Source organism: Dreissena polymorpha, chromosome 6 (genome assembly GCF_020536995.1).
Source record: "Dreissena polymorpha isolate Duluth1 chromosome 6, UMN_Dpol_1.0, whole genome shotgun sequence".
Lineage (NCBI taxonomy): Eukaryota > Metazoa > Mollusca > Bivalvia > Myida > Dreissenidae > Dreissena > Dreissena polymorpha.
Genome location: NC_068360.1, coordinates 106,984,493 through 107,004,176, shown reverse-complemented (window position 1 = coordinate 107,004,176; position 19,684 = coordinate 106,984,493). Strand labels below are relative to the sequence as shown.

Below are 19,684 nucleotides of genomic sequence, written 5' to 3'. Positions count from 1 at the left end.
ACATCATAATAAAGAACAACTCGTCATAATGAACAAAAAAAAATAAAAAAACAACAACATAATGAATGCATCATAATAAAGACGGTACACATAATATTACTGAAACTGCTCAGTAAAATTAAGAAAATACATCACATCGCATAAAAGGGTATCTATGACAGCTGAGCTGTACCATAGAAACAAAAAAAGTTTCTACAAGTTGTATGAAACATTTATTTTATTTCTTACAATACACATGGTATATGTTAAAACGGGAATATTGCGAATAGAAAGTATTTTAGGGCAACGTAATGCACAAGTAAATATTCGAAAACACTATATAATTAACCTACATGTTGCTAGTTAATGCATATTTCTTCAAACTTATATTAATCGTCTGTTTAGCATTTAAAAATTCACAACAAATTTTACAATCATGTCTATAAAACAGTCTGTAAATTATTAATTAATTGGTTACTTCGTAGTGATGCAAACATATTGAACTTACGCATTAAAATAGTTTAATATTTGATTAACTAAACCTAAGTCATTTATATTCTAATTATTGTGTTCTGAGGAAAGTTTATTTTGTGTTGTTTAACAAACATGATTTCCGTTGACACTTATTACTCTACCTATTGTGAGATTGTGAGGTCAATAGTATGTCGCATATGCGCTCGCTGGATAAAGTATTTCATTCGCATCAATCTTTGACCGTGATCAATCTGTTGCACGACGGTTACATTACATTCACCTCAAGCGTCTCATTCATGTCATGATCATACCAAGCGTTCATCATTGAGGTTACAGTATACTAAACAATCTCTTGCACGACGGTTACATTGCATTCTCTGCATTAAAGAAAACCATCTCATACCATGATATCTTATATCAGTCTTAATTCATTATTATAAAATTGGTATGTTTTTTTGATGTTAAGAAACCAACATACATACACACGTCGAAGCAATTCCTAACGTCACTCAATAAACATAATGTTCAATTGCTTACATTGGTAAAATGCGTGGAATGATTCCATCTGCGTAAATGGGCAATAAAATAGTTCCAAAGCGTTGCATTAAATCTCGCAAGTTTTTGCACGATTTATCGTACATATAAAAGTCATATTTCTTAATTTAATGCATGCGATCTTAAATATCCAATCAAATATACATTAAATGCGTTTGTTCGGTTTTACCTATTTTATAGGCAAAATGGCAAGCTGAGCATTTCGCAGAGTTGTATGTGAGAGCAAGAAACGACAACTCTGCGTGGAGATTGCATTCACCTCTGTGTTGGGCTCAGAACGGACTATTGTTATGAAAGCGTCTCATTCATGTCATGATCATTCCAAGCGGTCATCATTGAGGTTTCAGTATACTAAACAATCTCTTACACGACGGTTACATTGAATTCACTGCATAAAAGAAAACCATTTCATACCATGATATCTCATACCAGTCTTAATTCATTATTATAAAATTAATATGGTTTTTGATGTTAAGAAACCAACATACATACAAACGTCGAAGCAATTCCTAACGTCACTCAATAAAAATTATGTTCAAATGTTTACATTTGTGAAGTGCGTGGAATGATTCCATCTGCGTAAATGGGCAATAAAATAGTGCCAAAGAGTTGCATTAAAACTCGCAAGTTTTTGCACGATTTATCGTACATTTATCGTACATTTAAAAGTCATATTTCTTAATTTAATGCATGCGATCTTAAATATCCAATCAAATTTATATTGAATGCGTTTGTTCGGTTTTACCTATTTTATAGGCAAAATGGCAAGCTGAGCATTTCGCAGAGTTGTATGTGAGAGCAAGGAACGACAACTCTGCGTGGAGACTGGACCGTGATATGTTCCTTTCATTCTACCAACACACGCAAACGTGCTGATCAGTAACACCCATATACATGTCCCAAAGAGAGGTTATACTCAACTAAAACAACAAACTCGAATGTCACAAGTTTTATCTTTTTCTTATTTCGATCATCTATCAAAGTCTTCCCGTTATAAATGATAACGATACCAGTAACAAAATCATTCGTTTTTCGTCTTATACATTCACATCTTGTTTTACAGAACAGATCGATCGATAACAGGCTGTTATGGCAAAGACGAAGGCGAGCTTGCCAGTGTTCCTACAGAAGAAGATTGCGTAGCAGTATCAATTGTCTGCACCTCTTTATCGCACATCACAACAGAAAGATCAGAGGATGATCCAAAATTGTGCGATGTGGATATACTTTTGTTTTTATCTTTTTTCTTATTTGGAAGCTGTCCCGCAACTTCATCACTCGCGTCTTCTTTTTTTGATTGATGTTTGTTACTTGAAAGCGTAAAATAACAAATACTATCTAACTTGTCTATCTGTATAGTTTTCACCAGCGCAAAGTGTTTATCTTCATGACTTTCCAACGAATTTATTTTGCTCAAGATTTCTTTGGCCTTATAATCAATATGTCGGGAAGCAAGAATACACTCTTCCGCGTTGCCATACTTCTGGGCTACTTCAAATAAATCTGTGATGCGTTTAAAGTCCATATACAAATTATCGGCATCATTTATATTTTCTTTGGTGATGCTTGTTTCTTTATTTGCATGTCTAGATACAGTGTCTTCCACATTTGCAACGAGTGCTATAATCTTCTCATTCAGTTGTTGCGCAATATCTTGTGCTTCCGAAATTAATTGCTTCTGCTGCGCTTCGATTGTATCGATATATGTTTCTCGATGGGATTTAAACTCTTTAATACGTTGGTGAACAGTTAATAGATTTGCTTTTACCATTTCATCTCTGCGTTGATACTCTGCATTAGATTCTTGTATTTTCTCGTATGTACACATTCGATGTTGGTCTGTGAGGCACATTGCGCACACAGGTGTCAAATGTTCAATGCATGTGAATTTGTTATCATTTTCAGAATGTAATTCACATTTTGAAAGTTTACGCAATGTTTTAAATGGTTCAATCTGAAAGGGAATGTTTTGCCCTGCAAAATATTGTGCAAACGTGTGACCTGTGTTTCTGTTTTGGTTTAATAAACAGCCGTAACATAAGAATTCAGTACAGTTAATACAAATCCAATCGCTTCTACTTTATACGAATCAACTTTGCATAAATCGCAATAGTGAGTGTCAACACTTGAATGTACCGATACATGGTGCGCGGTACGTGCCAAGCGTTTGGCATCCGTCCGTGTTTAATTGGCGCTGATCTGTTTACAATTTAATGGCCTGATTTGTGTCTAGATCGTGACCGGTCTTTCTCGGCACAAACAAGCGGCAAATCACTAAGGCTCTCCGTATCCTTGACGACACTTTCTCCACTTAACGCAAAAAGAAAATTGTGCGATAAATGGGTGCAATCAATACCTAAGGCTATGCGCGTGCATATATTTATAGCGTTTATTTTACACGGAATTGCTGATAGGTTGGAAATATATCCTGGGCTATTTCATAACGTTCAACAGGTAATAGTTATTTAAGCGTAAACATTTCATTTATAGTGCAATTGTCGTTTGCATTAAACAGAATACATGTTTCAACCGGTATTTAACTAGCATAATATATATGTCTGATAAGACAAAATGAGTTTTAATTCACAGCTGTTGCATTATGATAGGATAGGAATAAAAATATTTCGTTGGTTGATTTGAAAAGTCTTTTAATTAAGCTCATTTACGTGAAATAACAAGGATTAATAAAGATAAATTAAATGCCTGGAAAAATGGTTTTATTTGCATGGTTAAAATAATTGTTCACAAATTTCAATTTATTTGCTGTAGCGGCAACACAATGTAAACACATTTCAGATATATTGACTGTAGCGTCTAGAAAAATAGGCATTGGCAAAGAGCGTAAACCCAGATGAGACGCCGCATGATGCGGCGTCTCATCAGGGTCTGCGCTGTTTGCTTAAAGTAATTTCTGTAAGAAATGTTATAAATATAGAAATAAATATACTAGACATCCCTAATTTAAGACATAAATTGATCCAATTTAGAAGCATGGGAGAGTCTACTAGGCATAAATGGGTTAAACAAACACCATAACACTCCTGACTAAGCAACATGTGAAAATTTATGTTCGTTTACTTCTGTAATCAATCGAAATCGTAAAAAAAGCTTGTGGCGCTTGTCATCGATAATTTAGGAAAAACTTGTATTGCACTCATATAATTTTAAATCAAAACACAAATCAAAAGCATGCGTGGTGTAGGGGTTACGAGATAGCTTTCCCTTCAAGAGCTCCCGAATTCGAGATCCTGGACAGACACATTTCTTTTCTTTCAAATTAATATAATTAAGAAAATCCAAATATGTTAATACTTTCCAAACTAGTAAACTCTTTGAACAAGAACATTTAAAGCTGACTTTTATTTTAGTAACATATTATATTACCTGAACAAATATAACTACAAGTGAAAAGCATACTGAACACATATATACTCAAATATATCTAACAAATACACAGTTACTTACAACTCCTAAATATCCGTGCGCAGGTGTTGTTAGAAATGTTTAAATTCTTAAACTTATTAACATTTTACACTCTGACAGTTATTTAACAACAGTCAATTGCTAAACTTGTATTTCAGCTAATGTCATCGCCAAAACTTGATCTTTTTAAGAATACAAAAAGGATTTCTAAATGAGGAAAAGTATTATACTAAACACTGCTTAAGCTGTTTATTTAACTTAAACCCGCCTGGTCTCTAACCAGATAACCATACATTGTCATTAGGGTAAACCTATTTCCGATACATATATAATTACACGAGTTCATGAATATGTGTTGATATAGATGACCCGATTAAAAGTTCCCTGGTCTCAATTGAATCGTTCACAGTTCTCACCTATCTTTTCACTCACTAGAATGAATGATAAATCCCTGGCTTCGGAAATGGCAAAGTAACACGTTGATGACTTTTGAAAAGGTGTTTTAAGCAGACCAAATTAAATAAATGAGTAAATTATGTGCAGAACGATAGTGGACGTAAAGGTATCCTCATATTCTGCTTCCTGTCGTTGCATACGCTCTGGTAATATCGGAAAACATGCTGACAATGCAGGTATTTTAAACAAGACGAACACGTAGGCAAGTGACATTACTTAATACTAACAAACAGAAAACGCGTTTCACTTATACAAAATGTCAAAAATATCAGAAACAATCTGACTAAAATCCGTCAGTATCTACAGCTGAATATATTCACTTACTCTAGATCTACAACAACAGGCGGATGCCAGCCGAGGCCAGATAATTTAAAAAGATTTCGCGTAAATCAACAAAGTAAATACAAACATGACTGCTAACTTTCGATTTAGTAATTAATGTGTATAAGGTTATTATTATGATGTATCGCTTGTAGATATTTATACGATTATAAATAACGGGATACTTTTAAAATGTTTGGCTGATTTTACTTAAATTATTGAAGACCCGCAACCCACACAAGGGACATGATAATAAAACCACGGAATCGAGTACTGCCAAAATAAAGCAATGCCGTAAAACGATCTTTAAAGTCTTTCGCAAACGTGTACACGCTTTATGTTCAAGATTCCATAAAACTCTTTATCTACAGTTTGCATATAATTTATGCATTATTTTTCTGCACGTATGGTACTGTCTTTGTTATTTCTGTGAAAAAGTACCTTAAGGCCAAAGAAGACCCTACTATTTTAGGCATTGTGATTAACTAAAGACATTTGTATGTTACAATTTCAAATGACATTTGTAACTTCTGTAACTTTTGTATGAAACCAGGTATCCTATTTGCAGTTATTATACATTGTTTTAAAGCACTGTTACGTACACCTGCGTACTTTAAGAACGTTATAAAATTTTATCTAAATACCTTTATTGACGGATTAAAAATTAGAGCAGAGATCGCAAATGCATTCAATTTGTCTCCTAAAATCCCAAATGGATAGCTGTAATTTAATCAATTATGCTTAAAATACGTAAACTAAGCAAGCTAAAAAACGTTCTTTCTTGCTTTCCAAAATTGTTAAATAACAACATGGAAAACCGGTTGACGATCTTTGTTGTGTAGTTTAGCATAAATGATGTAAGCCATTGGTAAATCCCCACTCTTTCTGTAAATTTGTTCATACCACACATAGACACATGTTTTGATTCTGAATCTTTCTCGAGTAAAAATATCAGTATCGGCTTTTTGCTCTGGTAAACTTACGGTAATATTGTCAAAATGTCAACATCGGAGCCCCAATAATGTTTAGTGTAAGATCGCAAAGTATGTGATTGGTCTTCAAAGAAACGTATGACATTTTTACCATTTGGTAATTAAAATCAAGATTAAAAACACTGCGAAATGAGACATAAAGACTATACCGAAAGGGAGGCGGAAAACTACAACGGGCGAGGCATGGTCAGGGGTGATAACCGCAAAAAAGGGTTAGGGTAAGGGTTAGAGATGGGGGTCGGGTTAGGGTTAGGGTTGGGTTTAGGCTAACCCAAACCCTAACCCGACCCCTAACACTAACCCAAACCCTAACCCTCTAACCCCCCCCCCCCCCTTGCGTAATACCATACCATGCCTCGCCCGTTGTAGTTTTCCGCCTCCCATACCAAAATGTATTATTTTCAGCAGCCAAAAGTGTCGGTCAATGAACACATTTTAAACTAATATTGGAGTGATCAACACTTGTGAGACGCAACGTTTTTAATATCCTATATCGTGTACAGAACTTGGACATCCAGGGAAAATGTCCAAAGTTTGAGAATTTTAAGTTACTGTCACAGACTACTTGAAGAACTAACTGGATTATCCTTTCCTGTTGTTAAACGAGGACCTATGCTCGGATGTTGGAACAGGACATGCCATGTGAGTTCCATTTACAGCCCCTACAACGCTATACATTCCGCATGACGAGATTCTGGACATGTGATGTGCTGCTCAATCATTACTGACAAGACTCTACATGTTGAAATGACCGTGAGATGTAAAGTCCCTGTATAAAAAAAGTATATTTCATGCCAGAGTTTGGCCATTTTATTTTAGCTTGGTTGCATTGAAAGTCTTAGGCTTATGAAGACACTATATCGTTTGTTTTCTGGGCAGAATCAGTGCTTCGTAAATATCAAGATAATAAAGAGAACGCTGATAAACAGGGTTGAATCAGAAACGTTGAAATCACTAGGCGGACACAATTTCCACTACGCTAGCTTGACAAATTATTGAGTAAATGAAGTGTTACTTCTGGTCATGTCTCATTTGATTGTCAATACTGTAACAGATTGCACACTTGATATAGGATTTTTCATAAATACCCCTTCAGCTTTTTTAATATATGAAGGCTAGGGCCCCTTCCTGCAAGTCTTCCAAAACAATAAACATATTCGCAATTGTAAAGGCTTCTTTACTCAAAACTTACCTTTGCTTATTCCAAATCGGTTAACCACGCTCCTGTATGCACCCACAAAATTGCCAATATCCTTTTGTCGACAAAAATTGTGCGCCCACGTACCATACATAGTGCCACAGTTTCACAGAATTCCTTAAAAATAAATGAAGCGTACATTCAAAATACACATTTTTTGTAAAAGAATGTGCAGTTAACTCAATTTCCTAAATATAATGTTTATATTATAATATAAATTTCAAATTATCTTACAGATATTAAACAAAATTAAACTTTGATTCATCAAATTAATCATAAATGAATAATTCACTAATCAATACTTAAAATATGTGTGTGTCCAATGTAGATTTTCCATCAAGCAACAGCGCTTTCTTAAAGGAAGTTTGGTCGTAACATACTCTCAGTTTTTTTCACAAAAACTTTAAACATACAACACTTTCAAGTGGAGTATTGTCTTACATGTATTTATTGTAAGATTAGAAATATGATTTATTACATTAACGGCTATATAATAGTTACGTTATCCAGTTATTCTAGCTGCAATGTGGATAAGAAGAATACAAACCTATAGCTGACAAACCTGATATGTTGACCTTTGCAGTCGCAAATGAGACCTGCAAAATATGTGTGTATAGAGAGGCCGAATTTGTTCGGCGTATCTTCGACCCTAACTGACAACACACACCTTCAAAATATATAAAATATGTAAAATCATAAATAATGTATTCATTAATTTTGATAAACAACGCTGATGACGAACTTACAATCCTTTAGTCTACGTCAGCTTTAACAAAACTAGATAACGGATTCGTAACAATACTTAACTTTAAACAATAAGTTGAACACAAAAATAAATTAATATATCGACGTTGAATTGAACAATACAAGTTACATAACAATAACGATGATCAACATAATTATGGTTTTACACAATTTTAACAAAAGCAGTAAAAATACAACGTGGTAACACATGTATTTGATCCTATGCACTCGTGTTATTGATCCCAATCTGATCTATGTCCGAATTATCGGCGAATCCATCGAGTGGAAACGATAACAATGCTATTCTCTCCGCCATCGTCAAAAGTTCCACTTACTGAACTCACTGATAATGTTGCATTTGTAACAAAGTTTCTGATGTTCTAGGTTTCTATGAAGACATGCTTGACATTCTTCAATCTTCGCGCGATTGTATGCACTACTTTTTGTACAGAGTAGATATTAAGCACGGCCGTTAATCACGGGCGCTACCTCTTTTTGGAGATGCATTAATAAATGAGCCAATGCTACTTCCAAGGTGGCGCTAAGGACCGGATGTTTTGAAATTTCAAGGATAATAATGCAGGGTAAATAGATTTTATATGTTTTCATCATATTTTGCATTATTTTAAAACTCGGGCAATGTAGTGCGATTAAGCGAAGATTAATTCATCCACAAATGTAAAGAAACATACAATCACAATTCTTTTGGAAACGTTAAGACCAGATTGATACGCTAATTCCATCAAACGATTGCGCTGAACATAATTATACAAGTTGCTACATGCAAAAACACATTGTCCTCTTGTGGATTAAATAGATAGATTTTAAATAAATTTAAAAGATATGGCGCAAATTCTAAAAAGGTGGCGCTAAAAACAGGAGGTGGCGCCAATATACGATATATGAATCAACAAATGACTTACATTTGATAGATACTGTCCCTTTTCATATTGTTTTTATTTTTCAATGTATAAACGTAAACCCGAATCTTTACAGAACATATACACATTCTTTAAAAAACAAGATGTAAATATATATGTAACCAACTCAATTAAGATGTCGGCAACCTGTGTTAAACCAATTGTACGATATTAATCCAAAAGATGTAATACTAAATAAATCAAATTTTACAAATTTTAACATTCTCAAAATATTTCTTCTACAACAAATGTGTTAATACGGTAAGATTATTCACGAATTAATCAAAAGATGTTACTTCTGCTTGAAACGATGAGTTTGCCCCCTTATCCAAATGTTAATTCACTAAAAGGCAAAGGTAAACGAATCTTAATTAGGCTAAAATACATCGTTCGTCCCCACTTACTTCTCCAAAAAATAAGGATAGGTCTTTCTTTAATCATTAACTTTTGTATTATACTCTATGAAAACTTTCAAGTTTTGTAGCATATTTTATTACCGAAATCATCAAAATATTTTTGTGTCACGTAGCTACACGTTGTTCGTTGATAATACACAGTAACAACTAAAGTTCGTTTCTGTTTTTTTTTAGATTTATTTCTGTTAAATAATTTCTAACACAACGCTTCCAATGTTCATGAAGTACAATTTTACATCGCGGTGGCCGACATGGCGACCACGTCAAGAAAGTGTGACTACTCTACTCGATTGTCAAGCTCAGGACTCCTCTTCATACAACGCAGATGCCAATTTATACAATAATGGACAAATAAATTGGGTGACGGCTGTCTGGATGATTGACTTTAACATGAGTTGAATTACCTGATACGGGATGGCTTTATGTGTGACTTACATATCTCGTGCATATATATGCCAATAATTAAGCGAGACCACGTTTGTTTAACTGCATATATGAAAGTTCACCTGTCATTTAACATGAAAATATACACAAATTAACAGTGCTGCATGTGCTTACCATAGACATAACTAATTAGTGAACCCAGCCATGGGCAATAACTTGGTGCATTTTTCTCGTCTAATTTGACGATGACATATGATGCCCATTTATGCATTTCTTCATGAAGACAGATATTATGTATTCAGTTACACCGAACAAGGAATATACATGAAATACACCAATTATGCGACATTTGCAACACAGTCATGTTTCTTCATAATTATATAAACTTTACTTTTTCGATTATATTTCACTATCACCTAATAAAGAAACAAAAGATCTAATACCACACAAAAATCGTACGGTCGGTAACGAAAATTAAAACAACTGAAATTGAGCATTGGCGCCACCTCCTGTCATAAGCGCCACCTCCTTGGCATTGGCTCCTTCTCTTTTTGAAACATTAGACCGACTAGTATCCAATGTTGTTGTACATGCAACAACTTGTATATGTTCAAATCAATGGTTTGATGTCATTGGCGTTTTCGTGGGATGGAAATTTGCTCGTCACACAGGCAAAAAAATCGATATGCTTTCAAAAACGCCACCATGATACAACTCATAAAGGTCCTCACGTTTGCAAATAAGCTGTAATTGTGTGTTTCTGTACATGTGTGGATGAATTAATCTTCGCTGAATTGCACTACATTGCCTGATTGTTAAATAATGCGATATATATGGTGAAAAACATATAAACCTTACGCACCCTGTAAAATTATCCGTGAATTTTCCAAACGTCCGGTTCTCAGCGCCACCTCGAAAGTAGCATTGGCTCATTTATTAATGCATCCAAAAAAGAGGTGGCGCCCGTTATTAACGGCCGTTTTAAGGCCTCGCGCGATTTTAAGATCCCGCTCTTCTCCAGGGTTGAAAGAAAATTGTTCCGACGGAAAATATATGAAAGTTTCGAGCTTTTTAGATTTCGATTTTTATGGAGTGTTTTATAGCGATTTGTTAATGATTCCTTACACTTTACTGGCATGTTGTTTTTTTTTCGCGAAAAATGGAAGTTCCTCGAAAAATGAAAATCCCGATAGTTACTATAAAGGTATATTTATTTTAGCGGGGGTCCCCAAAGGCTTTCCATAGATTTATTATATAACTAGTTGAGATAACATGTCAGCGTTTATGTTTTGCCTGCATGATTGGGTGAAACTGTACGTGTGTATTCAGTGTTTTTAGTTTCTTTTAGCACAAAAGACATTTTTGTTCAAACCCGGACATAGTGTATGTTTCTGGAGACGTCATGTACCATACCCGACCCCGTGTTGTTCTTCAGTCCCCGGTGTGATACCCATAGTACACTCCACCTCTGTTTAAAGTTGATATAATTGGAAGAGCTAGCGGGGAAATGAACATGCGATTTTTGTATTGATTAGATTATGAGTTTGTATTGTAACACAAAACTAATTCAGTCGTTTTTAAATAAGTCATGTCTCGTTACATAAATACAAATGCTAACCGTGGAATTATATAGCTGAAGAGTGTATCAGCAAGTGTGTTTAAATGTTAAATTATAATAGTAATTAGGGATCAAAAGGGAAAATCCTCACAATGCTTTTCAAAACCATATTTGTGATAATCAGATACATTCGTGTTCACTATTATTTACGAAAATTGTACTTAAAAAGTATATATGTCCCCCGAGTGTTATTCTTTATGTGCAGTGTATATAATTTCATAAAATGTGGGTGAACTGTTTAATACAGATCGCCTTGTTTATGCTTTGATTTGTGAAAAACGCTCAAAGACATCTCCTGTTCTTAAACAGATTTTCACGAAACTTATTAGGAATGATCCGGTAGGTACCTCTGTGAATTGTTTATTATCGCTTAAAACTGCTTTATAGTTACCTTACTAAAGTTAACGTAAAAAGTTATGGGGCCGTCCAACAGATTGGTAATTTGACAATATTTAAAAAAGCTGTTTCAGATTCGCAAATTTTTGTGCTTTATGATATATTTGAGGAAATAGTAATACTGACCAATTACCATGCTCTTAAATATACATTGTATGCATCTTTTGACGATTTGAAAATCTGAAGATTATAAAGCGTCGTGCGACGCGAAACGATTGAATAATTTGGAAAGTTCTGTTGTTGTAGTTATATTTTGTGAAACTACGAGGATTGCTTATAAAGGTAAAAAATACATCCGCTCTAAGCATGAGCACGGATGATCGAGGGGTCTAGGTGGGATACTTTTTACTCCCGGACTCCAGGGGTCAGTGTTTCGAGCCCTGTTGAGTGTTACTTTTTGCATTTCGTTTTAAATTGCATTCTTGTTTTTTTACTGGTGATTGTTTAGGTCAAATGATTAAATTTATCAATATAAAGCATTTAATGACATGCTTCAATACATGCCAAAACCTGTTGGACGGCCCCTTTAAGAATTCATCAACATATCACACCTATTACCAAATTTACTTTTCGAAACGTAATCGGATTAAAATATTTTGTATTTGTGTGTTTGTATTGGATTTTTATTATATAATTTGAAGAAAAGTGTCTCGAATATTTATGAATTGAATAAAACCGATGAGATTCCATTTGAATGATCTATGTTAATTTGCCCGTAACGGATGGTTACACTACCATTACGGATGAAACCCTTGAGAAAATAGCTACTCATATTCAAAATTATATTACAATCTAGTTATTGTGATCCAGTTTTCATTTGCTTTCCATGGTAATTGAGGTAAAATGTAAAGGATTTTTTCTTTGATGAGCAAGTCGTGTCCTTGTTAGTTTACCAGATAAGTCCGTCCACAAAGAAATTACCGCTAAACCAACTGTTGAAATTAAAAGGAGGACTATGATGTAAAGCAGGCATGCCGAATTACTACGGTACTGATCATGGAATCTTGAATATGTATACTACAATCGAGACGATTTTTTTCTCCAAAAATACATTTGGTAAGCACAGCTCGAGGCAAAAATTTTAGATAAGCATTTGTATGCCAGAATACATGTATCCCGGAAAAATCTACTTTTTGGAAAATCCCACTAATCTGCTGATACAAATAAAGCTGACTCATTTATAATCCTTTCAAAATCACATACTGTATCAACCGTTATAATTTAAAGAAAGCTATCATTGGTTGATATAATGGACCAGCGTTGTTTGTACCGGGGTGATTAATGGGTTTTTCTAAACTCGTGTTTTTCAGGGATCAGTCTATTGCAAAGACATTATATGTTAAAATGACAAACGTTATAACGCGAAAGGATGGGATTATGTTTTGCGTTTCTTAAAATACGCTTAAAAAAATGGCTATCGTTTTCGTCTTTCAAAAAGTGTACAGTGCATGCAGGATTGATTACCGCCTATAATTGCATATATGAAATAATCGAAACCCGCCTTTATTTTTATAGTTGCAATCATTGAAAGTTGTTTGGCAAACTTGCTTCGGGCATAAAGAAGGAATTTGTCTACGTGTGCTACGTATCTGCGTTAATACTGATGCTAAGGATGAGTAAGATATAAGTTACGTAAAGTGCGAACATTTATTCTCCCTGGAATGACTGTTATGCGTATGGTGTATATCACTTTTAAGAAGCATTCCTCGATAATAATAATTTGGAAGAAATCCATGCATACCTTTCGTGTTTTGCACCTCAATCTTGTTTGTATGGTTATGCTGTTGAGGTTTTTTATAAGTGATAACATTTCTGGGTACCTCTTAGATAATTTTGCCATCGTGCATCAAACCACTGAAAAATATCGTTATACGCGTGTTGTATATGGTAAATAAAGACATCAACTCCTGCATCGCACATTGTTGTAAACCTTCAAAACGTTCTCTATTCGGCTATTAAACAAATATATAAAATATAAATGGCTTTAAACCGTCGAATCAATCCCATCCGATATAACGACAACATATTAAACAGCATACACCAACAGGCTTACTCCGTATCTGGCTGGAGCTTAGAAATATGTAGACGCAAACATTGCTGACACATTTAAAATCCTTTCAAAAGCATTTATCATAATTGAATCATAACATAATCATCTGTTTGCAAGCGAAAATGATGAAACGCGATATGATTATAATTTTATTTCAATTTCTTCATTTAAGAAAACCATAAACTTAATTTAAAAATCAATATGTCTCGTAGAAAATTGCAGGAGCGCAGCAGCGCAATCGGCATTTCGCAGGCTACCTTCACCACTTGTTGAAACATCCGTTTGTCACCGATGAATGATTTTATCGTTTGCTTGCACATACTGTAGTCAAATGATCACATGTACATTTTTAAATTAAAATATTTACTCTTAACTGAACTTCTTAAGTTTGAAAAATGCTGCGTTCGAAAAGTCACCAAGTTTAGTACAACGCTGTATAATTCGAATTTCAATTTCATAATTCTTGGAGGGTTTTTACACCAGGAAGACATAACATTAACTAGAAAACCGATTAAGCTCGTATGAAGATTCATAAGCGCAATGTTGCAAGCCGGTCGGTCATTAGTACGTATAAGTTAATACGTTATACTTTTCCCATTATTATTTAACGATGTACGATTTTGAGAATTTTACATTTTTAGTGATTTTTTTATTTGTTATGTTTGATATTTTAATGCTAATCAATTTCAAATTTAATGTACATGAAGTATTAGGTATGTGTTGCATTAGTCTTAGTCCAAATTGTTAAAAATCCGTTCTAAAATAAAGGAGCTATATTGATTTGAATACGTGTTGCGTTAGAAAAGTCTCCAAGTGTATGTACATACATTCAAACTATCTTATCAGTCTCATGAAACTAAAAACGTGTAAAATGTATATAAAATGGCATAATATAAAGCATACGACTAATATATTTTCTTACATCAGTATAAAAGCGGCATATACATATAAAATGGTAATTGTCTTCTAAATCAACGTCATTACAGCATAAACAATAATGTTCTTTTCGTGAAATGTTGTTCTGAGCTTATCTGCCAATTTAGATTCTCATCGGGTGCCCAGAGACTCTTTATCTTACACAAATAAACGTAGGTATCTACAAAGTAAATCTAAATGTTCTTCCATTTTAAAATTAGGTTGTTTATCTTTTTTACATATCTATAATAGAGTTGTTATTCATTTTACAATACCTCTCTTGTTTATAACTGAAATCAAGTCTACATGGAACTCTCTAACAAAACTATTGACTTGCATAACGTTTGGATTTTCTAAAACATAGCAATTCAAAATAGTGTCATATGCTCTTTACGTGTGTGACCCAATTTGAATAACCTTTATTTCAATAGTTTAAAGCTTATTTGTAATCATTTTGAAGAACAATATTTGGATTGTTTAGAATTTTAAACTTTTTTATATTTTTGACAAACATGTATACAAACAATCGATATCTACCTAATTCTCCATAAACATCAACGTTACATGCATTTATTTTAATCTGAAGCGAACGTTCGCAAATGTTAAATGCATGCGCTCAATATCATCTGACCAGCCCGGCGGGAAGGAAAGCTTTGATCTACAACGTTTGACCGCGCGGTTGCGACGAATCGAACGCTTAATACATGTATATAATATATAATATATTTATCATTTAGTCGTGTACATGTATATACATTTATTATGTAACGGGGATTTCAATTATCAGAAGATGTTACAAAGTAAACATTTGGATATTATTTCATAACGTCTATTTTGTTACCTCTGTATATCGATCTTTTGCAGCCGAATGATTTAATTACGAAAAAGCATTTATTATGCACGCTTTTACGTAATAGGCTATTTTTCCACGCTACTTACAAAATGTTGGCGACAACCCAAACAGTAGAACGAATCTTATTGTGCCTGAACTTAACATCTAATCTTGATTCCAATTCTACAAAACAGCGTACGTAATTTCGAGAAACAGTACGTGGACAAGGCACACATCTAATATGTGCTAATACACATCTTCAATGATGTTTCCTGGCCGTTTATATATTATAAAGTACTATGAACATATGTTTCTGATTTCAGTGTTTCTTTGCTAAATGTGTTGTATGTTTTATTAGATAATTAGATTGTTCTGGTTAAACGCTTTTCTCATTACCCAACATCCATAACCGGATGTGTTTTCGTTGTTTAATGCAGTCGTATCATTCCTAATATACTGGGCTTAATTATTATTTATTGCGTTGAGAGTGCTAGAATTCAAGTTAATTTGAATGCCTAATTGATTTTTAATGAACCCAGCTCTTTAAAGTTGCTCGAGTATGGAAATCATTCCAACCCAAAGCAAACGTTGCATGAAAATTATTAAATTTGGAAATATAGCTATGAATAACCAATGCAGGACGTGCCCATTTCAGCATAAATGCGGTTAAGTATTGTATGTGATAATAATTACATAATTACCCATATATCATGCGCATGTATGTCACATTATATACACACTGTATTTGTTGTTGTTTGCAAACAATTCATTAACAATTTTGTTCCCAAACGCAGTTTTTATATTAAAATTAGCATTTGAATGTTATGGACTCAACATGCTCATATACTTTATCACTTTATGTGTAATTGGCTTTTATAAGTAACATGGCTCTTTCGAGATGCAAAACCTGTAACAAACCTCTCAATTTTCCATCGTGTTTATATGCTATCCGTGGAAGTGTTCGCTTTTGTCAAACTTAGGTTTATGTTTTACTTTTAAATAAGAGTGTAACCCTGATCTTATAATAATGTCAGGTCACACTATTCTCAATATTCCCTCTATATATTTCAATGTAAAAGTGGCGAATTCAAGCGAAAAAAAAAACAACTTTTTGCGGACACACACCCCCATCACCATACCTTATTTTAAAGGGTATTCTTAGCTTTATTGATATAAACAATAAAAACGGTATTATATGTAACTTGCAAGAAAGAACAATACAAAATCAAACGCGACTTTTTTTTCTTTTTTTTCTAGTCAAATTTAATCCGTTTCAGCTCAATGTTTTGCCATAGTCTTCAACTCTGTCATGTTTCGGTGAAAACCTATGCTTGCCTGTTGTGTATTTTTATGAAAAACCTTCTGTTCGACACTTTAAATATATTCAAGACTAGCCCAAAGGTCCTTCTCAAAGTCACCTAATGACATTAACTCAAACATGAAAAACTATTCTGGAACTACTGTTGCTTTAAAACAGACTCCGTATTTTTGTTAATGAAGACGCCTATTAATGACTTGAATAGCCTATGTCAACGATTTTTACAATCTAATTTTTATCAAGTTTTGTTGTTTAATTAATCACGGATGCGGCAAAAGTTATCATGAGCATATGAAAGTTATGGTGTTGCGAAGGCTTAAAAGTATTAACTGTCATATAGTATTCATATCTTAATAATGATAATAAAATGTGTAACATTTTAATAAATATAATTATGTCTTCCTCTTACTGTATACAATGTTGCGAAGGCAGTCGGAATTGCTATCCACTATTTTCGATAATTTAAACAGACTTACTAATGTACTAATAATTCTAGTTGAAATGATTTGTTCAATTAATACAAGTGGCCAAGCTATTGTGATGTCATTCAGGCGAAGTATTGTATAGACGGCCAGTAGATACAAGTTACATTTGGAAATATTTATTTCTTCGTGATATAAAATCTGTACAGTGTAACTCCTACTTTAAACATGGACAACATCGACTCACATAACTTTGTATGCACGGTGTTTTCGAAATGTATGAATGCTGATGGCGGTTGAAATGTTTTTTCTAGGAATTACAAAGATATGTTTTGTCTCTGTTATGACGATAATGCATGTGATTAATGCCAATGTTAAGAGCGAACACTAATGTGATAATAATTGAATATTTGAAACATACTTCTTTTATTGTGATGTGAAGAGAATCCTGAAATACTATTCGCGATAATTTATTATTATATTTTCGACGTATTTTGCAAAAACCAGCAATCAACAGGATGGCTATTTTTGACAATGACAGTTCTTTAGCAATCATCGAACAGTATTAACCTCACACAGTGAATCAAAGCACCGAGAGATAGATTTGTATGATACTTTATGTATGGTCATTATAAGCCTAACTTTCGCCAGAAATTATATCGTTGACCATAACCTTAAGAAAATGTAATCAACATGTTTTCCAAGCTTTGGGCTGAAATACAAATTGTACATGCAATGCATCAATTTGACAATTGGACCCTGATATTGTATATTGTTCAATAACTATAGCGAGGTCGGTAGCAGAAGTTGTGTTGTTACTGTTCTGAGCTCTCATTTTATGTAGTCGTCCTGTGCCTGAGGCTACACCTTAACAGAACCCACGTAAGGATCCTGAATGTGTCCCATCATTCCTTTCTAATATATTATTACACAAGAGGAATTCTGGATGATTATAATAATATGAATTAATAAACTATTCACGGCGGAAACCCCACAAATCCTATTGCCCAATATAAAAAAAAATATTGCATAATATTGACTAAAACTATAAACCTTATAACTTCAAAAACCTTCCGGTTATTAGTGCTTCCTCGGAATTATTCTTTGCTTGTTTGTTAATGAATCTTTTTTAAGAGTTGGCGATATAATTTACCCGGTGTAAAGTCGGCTTGGGTAAAGCTGGTGATCAAACCTGTGAACCCTAGTTCCGGCCCCAGTCATACCCCTTAAAATAGATCCGGTAATAACGTGTATGTCTTTGTTAGAAAACACACGGCTCCTTTTATAAAGATAATGTATGAGAGCCGTATGAAATGTTGAATAAATACCCAATTAAAACATGATGTATTGTTTTTTACACGCACGATACGATATATTGCACGGCCAAACTTATTAAAATTGGAACGTTTTTTTCACTCAAGTAACCTAATTGGAAAGAAATTGCTACTTCACATTAATGAGTTATACACATGTATTGACACGCGCAGTTTTCTTTTTTTCATTATGATTATGATTAATTAAATTATGATATTAGAACAAATAACATAACACAACACTATATGATTGGCTTGCCTAAAGGTGATCACGTAGATTTCGTTGGTATCATATTAACCAGCGTATGTATCAGAAACATATATTTGAATTATAAATATATACCCTGTGCATTCATGTGTATACATTAGAGTGTAATACATTCTGTAAAAAATACAATTTCCATGACAGGCTGATACTTAAATTTGCTAGTTACGTTAGCTGTGTCATTCCTACATTAAAGGCCAAACTATTGTTTTGTTGCGTATTGAGTGATATGGCCTAATACTGGTGAATACCCAATACAATGATGACGTTGTTTACAATATGGATTCTTGCCATAATACAACTATTTTTGCAAATGCATTCTAAACATATAATAAGGTAATTTAAAACTTAGGATAGTCCCATTACTATTGCAAGTTGCTTTTTGTTTAATGCTTAGTATATTGTGAGTATGATAGTTGTACTGACTGAAAAGGGGGTTGTCGTCAATATTGTTTCTTTTCCATAAGTTTCTTAGGGACCTTTACATCATTATTTTTTATTCATGTATACAAAGTGAAAAAAGTTTTATAATAGCATGTACGCTATTGTTTATGGAAAGGGACCAATTGCCAAACAGTATAACACACAACTCCTGTAATTGACATGATACCGAATATACATAGCAAACACACAAAATGAACTAAACTTGTTCAAACGCATTGGAAAAGTCAATGTAATGCATTACAGGTTTAA

General features: G+C 33.7%; 1 long non-coding RNA gene across 3 annotated transcripts; it reads right to left on the bottom strand.

Annotated features, from left to right (window-relative positions):
- Positions 1 to 6,591: 6,591 nt before the first annotated feature.
- LOC127836500 (uncharacterized) lies at positions 6,592 to 8,556 on the bottom strand. 3 transcript variants are annotated; one of them, XR_008028795.1, is made up of 4 exons: positions 8,487 to 8,556; positions 7,961 to 8,065; positions 7,393 to 7,515; positions 6,592 to 6,969 (listed from the first exon to the last, which is right to left on the bottom strand). It is a non-coding gene; the product is annotated as an uncharacterized LOC127836500 (long non-coding RNA). The 3 variants fall into 3 exon arrangements; XR_008028793.1 differs by lacking the exon at positions 8,487 to 8,556 and adding an exon at positions 8,351 to 8,466; XR_008028794.1 differs by lacking the exon at positions 8,487 to 8,556 and adding an exon at positions 8,310 to 8,465.
- Positions 8,557 to 19,684: the final 11,128 nt, after the last annotated feature.